Source organism: Dasypus novemcinctus, chromosome 18, assembly GCF_030445035.2.
Source record: "Dasypus novemcinctus isolate mDasNov1 chromosome 18, mDasNov1.1.hap2, whole genome shotgun sequence".
In the NCBI taxonomy this organism is placed as follows: Eukaryota; Metazoa; Chordata; class Mammalia; order Cingulata; family Dasypodidae; genus Dasypus; species Dasypus novemcinctus.
Genome location: NC_080690.1, coordinates 36,326,935 through 36,334,200, shown reverse-complemented (window position 1 = coordinate 36,334,200; position 7,266 = coordinate 36,326,935). Strand labels below are relative to the sequence as shown.

The 7,266-nt window shown below is 44.8% G+C and overlaps 1 long non-coding RNA gene across 1 annotated transcript in view; it reads right to left on the bottom strand.

The window, feature by feature from the left end:
* Window positions 1-1,134: 1,134 nt before the first annotated feature.
* LOC139436814 (uncharacterized) overlaps window positions 1,135-7,266 on the bottom strand; it is a 33,859-nt gene continuing 27,727 nt past the window's right edge. Inside the window, exon 2 of the long non-coding RNA XR_011646227.1 lies at window positions 1,135-1,576. This is a non-coding gene — a long non-coding RNA (uncharacterized lncRNA). The remainder of the gene's footprint in view (window positions 1,577-7,266) is intronic.

Below are 7,266 nucleotides of genomic sequence, written 5' to 3'. Positions count from 1 at the left end.
GAAAGCCTTCAGAGACAGCAGTCACAAGTCGAGGAATCTCAAATAATAGCTTTGTTATATGTGCTTTTGGTTGATTGTGCAGCCTTTCGATGTATGAGGATACATGATCATAATAACCTTTCAGAATTAGAATAGCACTTACACCAAGCATAGCACGTAAGTAGAGGTGATGAGCAAGACACCTTATTTTCCTGACCACTCTGACTGCCAAGCAATCAGTTCTGCTATGGACTCATTGTGTGACCTTGGGTAGGTCACTTAACCTTTCTGGACAACTCCTGGAAAAAGGGCCAGGCAAAACTTAAAGATCACAGAATTCTAAGGGTCAATGATTCCATGATTGAAGAGACCAAACCAAAGCATCCTGATGTGTCATTGGAACACATGGATTCCCCCACATTCGCAGATAATTACATGACCAGATTCTGACCTGGGATCATAGCAGAGGTTGAACTCTCAGCCTTGAACCCCATTGAGGAACCAGCTTCGGCTGCCCCAGGGATCTGGGGATGCATCCTGGCTGGCAGCCACATGTATCTTGGATTAACATTATTTTCTAAATGGCAACAACCCTAAAACCTGCCCGTTTTACAGTTGAGTACTCAGCTCAGTTTTAGTATCACTTACACATAAGTACCATCTCCAGCTGATGAATCCACTGTTGTGATTTTACTTCCACTGCCTCCCCACTCTTCCTTGCCCTGGACTTTATTGCAACCACCAGAAAAAAATGGATCAACCATAGGGCTGTTTCCAGACACACTGAAGCATGTTCTTGAACCTTTGCTTGAAGAAAGAAGAAAGAAAGAACAATGCTTATTGTGTGCTTCAGTAATTTTCTTGTGCTGTCTTGTCCCCTTGGGATTCATGATGAAGAATGGGAGACTAAAGGATAGTATTTTGGACAAGAGTAGAAGGAATACATGGAAAACAAATGAGCAAACAGGAACAGCTGTCTTAAAAGCCTGCTTGGTCTACAGCTGGAGTTCAGATGGATCCTTAATTTCAATGAAATCAAGCCCTTGGTGAGCTCCCTGGTCCTGGAGATCTGCAGCACTGACCCACACTGCCCTGTGGAATGGAAATGGCCACCCTTTGATTTCTTGTTGAAAGAAAGCATGTGTTATCAGCATCAGCTTTTCAAAATATTTTTATCATAGTTGAGGGTCACAAGAAAAGGGTTACCACTTGAAAGTTGCCCCAAGTGTCTGTGCCTCAGTTTTCCAAATTTTCAGGCTTAAGGGCCTTTTGTAGACTCCTGCGGGTTTCTCAGCACATGCACTTCCTCCTTCCGCCCACCTCCATCCTTTTTTTTTATTTTTAAAGAGGTATTTATTTATTTCTCCCCCTTCTCTCCATTGTCTACTCTCTGAGTCCGTTCACTGTGTGTTCTTCTGCTTGCGTTCTCATTGGGCGGCTCCAGGAACCAATCGTGGGATCTTCCAGAGTAGGTGAGAGGCGGTCATTCTCTTGCACCACCTCAGCTCCCTCCACCTTCATCCTTGCAAGAATATTCTTCAGAGCATCTCCTGAGGGCTTCTCACAGGCTGTGTCAACAGTTGTAAGTGGACAGTCGCTGTGAAAAAAAAGGAACCCCCTAATTAATTTGTGAGTTCAGCAGACAATACCAAACATACAGACCCATTTTAAAAAAACTTTTTGCCCATTTTCTATTGAAAATATTTTGTATGTCATGGTCACACAAACTCCCAAAGGCCAACTGAACAAGCCAAGTCAATATTTTTGTTTTTATAAATTTACTATCTTTTTAAAATAGATACCATATTCGGATACCTCAAAATTCCAACAAGATATTCAGTGAAAAGTCTTGTTCCCTCCCTGGTACCACCCCAAGGGCTCCCTTATGCCAATACATGCACTTGGTCTTGTGCCTGACCTTTGTTCCACCAAGGTAGCACTTTACACACATTATTCACTTTTATGCCACTTGTTTGGAAAAATGGTTCTTGTTTGAAATTATATTTGCCATGCTGCTAAAATTATTTCTAGGGTCCTAGGGGCTAGTCAATAGTAAAAGACTTTGAAAAAGAATAATGCAAGTCATATATATTCAGGAGAAGGAGACAAAGGATGATCCCACTCTTTGGGAAACTTAAAATTAAAAAAAAATTATTTACTCCCCCTGCAAAAGACCATTCTAGAATCATAGCGATGTAAAGTTGGAAGGACCCTTAGACCCAAATCAATGTTATATTACGCAATCTCAGAAAGTGATAATGAAATATGAGAGACAGCTAATGGGGAAGTAAGGATAAAATATTTTTCCTGTGAATTTTTCTGAGAGAGGCAGAGAGAGAGAGAGAGAGATCCAGGCTCTGGACACACAGAGGCCTCCTTGGTGAAGTTGAGCAGTTGTTTGATCTCTGTACAGAAAATACGGGAGTTTCTGTCAGAGACTGAATAGAGAAGGCAGGAGTGTGAGAAACCGTGTGGCTCTCACAGTCCCCGAGATGAAGCCCACACATCTACCTACAATAGACAGCACCCGTGGATCTAAGGTGCCTGGGCGCTCGGGGTGTGGGAGTGGGTGCGTGCACTCCTCTAGACCTTCAGCGGCGAAGCACTCACAGGTCTGAAGGGTCAACCCCACCCACCAGCTGCACAGGTGTGGCCGGCCAGGCTACAGACGGCCCAGTGAGTGGGAAGCTAACGCTTTCATGCTAGCTCAGAAAAGAAGCTCCTGTCCTCTTCCTAGACGAGGTAGCCCAAACTGCCGATTTCCACTGTGTAAGAAGCTTGCGATTTAGTATGTTATTAATTAGATAATCGGTGACTTAAGTAGTAGGATAGGAGGTTGAATTACAGACAAAATATCTGCATAAAGCTTCTTCTCACAGAGACTCCGCCTGTCATTCATTTAAGCGCCACAGACCCCGAGAAGATGGAACTAATGATGGCTGTGTTCCAAAATGAAAGAGTATTTCTAATAAGGGGATAAAGGAGCGTGGGCCAAATTCTTTATGTGATGAACACAACAGCGAGGCAATGAAAAGAAATGTGATTTTTTCCAGATCGAGAGAACGTGGGCCTGTTAATTATCCCGTGGCACCTCTCCGGCCTCCTGCCTTTCCTTGCAGCTGTTTTTGTTTTGTGATGCAGTTTGACATCCCTGGGGTTTTCCGCCCTGGGATTTGGCGTGGAGATGGCTCCTCTCAGATTTGGGCTGCTTACCCGGTGTTTATTCTGTGGACGCATGAGCCTCACCAGCAGGCGTGCTGTGGCCTGCTGGGGGCAATGTGTTTCTAAGGAGGAGGGGGTGCCTGGGCCCTCTCCTCCCGAGAAGTCGAGAAGTCGGGGCTCTGATTTTCAGATGTCAGAGAGTCTAGGAGACCTCAGTGCCCGGTTGTCCTTTGGAATTTGTGTCCCAACTCAGGGCAAGGAATCAACATACTTTGGGGGGTGACAAATGCTACAAGTTAAACTCCACTAACAGGCCTTTTAATATGGATGGAGACTGCTTTTTAATTCTCTCTCTCTCAGAAAAATCAATGGAAAAATAGTTTCTCTGCACCTACCCGTTGGTTGGCTCTCAAATTCTATAATCACTTTATGAGATTGCTTAATACAACATTGATTTGGGTTGTTCAATTGGCAATTGGGAGTTATATGGCTGGAAAGTGTAGAATATTTTCAACCTTGTATTTCATGTTATATTAGTCGAAAACATAATTTTTAAGATGTGTATTATTAATGATACAATAGAATCTCATTAGTGGATGAGGCTGATGGATGTGGTTTATCTAACATTAAGCAGAAATTGGCATCTTGAGGGGAGTATCAAGATTCTGTGATCCCAGACACTGATATTGAACAAGCAGGGGCCTGGAGCAATCCACTATTGATTAGATGGTGCAAGTAATTATATTTACTGAGCCGTTTTATTGGGTGGGGCAGAAGGTGAGGTGGTTCTTCTTTAGAGTGCAGAGAGAGCAATCAACAAAGATGTTGTCAGTGAGAGCCTCAGAGCCAGCAGGATTTTCCTGAGCTTTACTCTGGCCTTGCCCTGGTCCTAATCATTATCTAGAAATGCAGCATCTGCTGGGAGGTTCCCCCTGGCTTCCCTGGGTATCAGGTCCAAATGCTTGAATTTTCTGGCAATTTCCTTATATATCTTGAAGTAAGACTAAGTCCTTGCATTTCACTCACTCCCCACTACCACCCTCCCCACCACCACCATCATCGCCACAACCACCCCTACCGCCATCATTAGCGATAACTCCAGCATCATTGACATCACCACTACCACAATTATGAATAGTAATACCACCATTGCCACCAGTACAGTTCTACCATCGCCACCATCACAGTACCACTATAGCCACCATTATAGTACCACCATCACCACCATCACCACCATTACAGTACCACTATCACCACCATTACAGTACCACCATCGCCACCAGTATAGTATCACCATCACCACCATTGCAGTACCACCATTACCACCGCCACCATTACAGTACCACCATAGCCACCATTATAGAACCACCATCGCCACCATTACAGTACCACCATCACCACCATTACAGTACCACCATCACCACCATTACAGTACCACCATCACCACCATTGCAGTACCACCATCACCACCATCGCCACCATTACAGTACCACCATAGCCACCATTATAGAACCACCATCGCCACCATTACAGTACCACCATCACCACCATCACCACCGTTACAGTACCACCATCACCACCATTACAGTACCACTATCACCACCATTACAGTACCACCATCGCCACCATTATAGTATCACCATCACCACCATTGCAGTACCACCATCACCACCATAGCCACCATTATAGAACCACCATCGCCACCATTACAGTACCACCATCACCACCATCACCACCGTTACAGTACCACTATCACCACCATTACAGTACCACCGTCACCACCGTTACAGTACCACCATAGCCACCATTACAGTACCACCATTGCTACCAGCATAGTACCACCATCACCACCATTACAGCACCCCCACTGCCACCATTACAATATCACCATTGCCACCATCACTACTACTACCTCAATCATCACTTTCATTACCAACACCACCATCAATTCAAATATTATTAACCACCACCACCATCTTTATCACCGCTGCCATCACCACCACCACCATCAATACCACAACTGCTGCCACCACAACCACAACCATCACCATCATTATGTTATGGCCACCATAACTAACACTGACATCAACTCTACCCCCTCAATGGTACTACTACCACCGTGCCACCCATGAGGAGGCAGGAGGCTATGGGGTTTGACAGCCATTGGTTTAAATCACAACTCTGCCACTGTGTCTTCCTTACTGGTATTACCTAATTTAGGAGGTTGTGATGAGGTTTAAATGAGTTAAAATATGTCAGGGCTGTAAAGCCCCTCACACCTATCAGGCATTCAGCAAATGAAAGTTATTGGGCCATGTCTTTGATGAAATAGTGTGACTTCTTCAGCTGTTTGTTCCTGACACCTCTTTTCTATTTCGAGGGAAATTCTGGGCTTTGGAATTTTGTTCTCCCACCCTTCTTCTTCCTCTCTCCCTCCCATCCTTCCTCTAGGTTCTTTAGCTCTGTTGCTGACTTGTTTGTAAAAATCTTCCAGTCATCAAGAACACCATTATCTCAAACTCATCTTCAGCCCATGCTCCTCTCCCATACAGTGATCCTGCCCCCACCCCAATCCCTGTAAGAAACAGGTCACATATCTGACTTCAAACCTCTTACTGTTCTCCTAATGGCAATGACATGGACACTACCATTCCCTGAAATGACTAGCAGGTACTCAAGGCTCCACATAGATTCCATCCTCATCTTCTGCAATATTCTCTTAATCCATCAGCACATCTACCACTCTGGCTCTTTGATGCCAGCTTTGGCTTCCTAGCTGGTCTCCTCTCTGTTAGTCTTGCCTCCTGGGTAGAATGATGGCAAAAACAGTCCCAACTCTTTACCCTCCATGTATCCACACCCTTTGTGGTATGACTTTACAGTTTCTGTCACCAAAGAAAGTGGAGTCTGTTTCCCCCCACCTTGAAGCTGGGCTGGCTTTGTGACTTGCTTTGGCCAGTAGAATGTGAGTAAATTAATGGCATGGGAGTTCTGATGCTCGGCCTCAAGATGCATCGCCTGCATTTGCGCTTTCTCTTGGACCACATGGAGTACAGATAAGTCATCCCAGCAAAGCTATCTTAGGCAAGCCAACACATAGTCAGCCCAGTTGCAGGTGCATGAACAAGCCCAGCCAAGATCAGCCAAGCCTAGCTGACTTGTGGGCTTATGAGAAATAATAAATCACATTTTATCTCCACAAAAATAATGTTATAAGCCAGTAGGTTTTAGGGCAGTTTGTTATGCAACAGTATTGTAATACTGAGTAAATGATACATCCACTCCACTTAGCATATTTTTCTTAAATATGTCTGATCATGTAACTCACCCCTTCTCCCCATTTTACATCATTTTCCAGTAACTTTCCATTGCCCTTGGTATAGCACTCAAAGTAGAACATGGCTACATGGTCCTGCATGTCTGGCTTCTGCCTGGGTCACTGCTCTTGTTTCATATACCTACCTGGAGACACTCCACCCCACCCACCCAAGCCTTTTTAAAAAAGATTTATTTCTCCCTCCCCCCACCCTCATTGTTTGTGTTTGCTTATCTGTTTGTTGTGTGCTTGTCTTCTTTTTTAGGAGACACTGGAACCAAACCAGGGAACTCCCATGTGGGAGAGAGGCACCTAATTGCTTGAGCCACCTCTAGTCCCTGCCTTGTGTCTCACATTGTGTTTTCCTCCTTGTGTCTCTTTGCTGCTTCAGCTTGTTGCATGAGCTTGTAGCATCAGCTTGCTGTGTCACTTTGTCACATCAGTTTGCTATCTTCCTTGTCTTCTTTATGTGGCACAGGGAACCCAATCTGTATTAGTCAGCCAAAGGGGTGCTGATGCAAAATACCAGAAATATGTTGGCTTTTTAAAGGGTATTTATTTGGGGTAGAAGCCTACAGTTACCAGGCCAGAAAGCATACGTTACTTCCCTCACCAAAGTCTGTTGCCACATGTTGGAGCAAGATGGCTGCTGACATCTGCAATGATTCAGGCTTTTCCTCTTAAGGCTCCATGATCCCAGCTTCTTCCAATATCAGCTGTTGGCTAGGATAAGCCTCATCTCTCTCCCAGGGCTCATTTCTCTCTGGGCTCAGCTGCTCTGCTCTCTCCACACACAAGGCTAGCTGTAA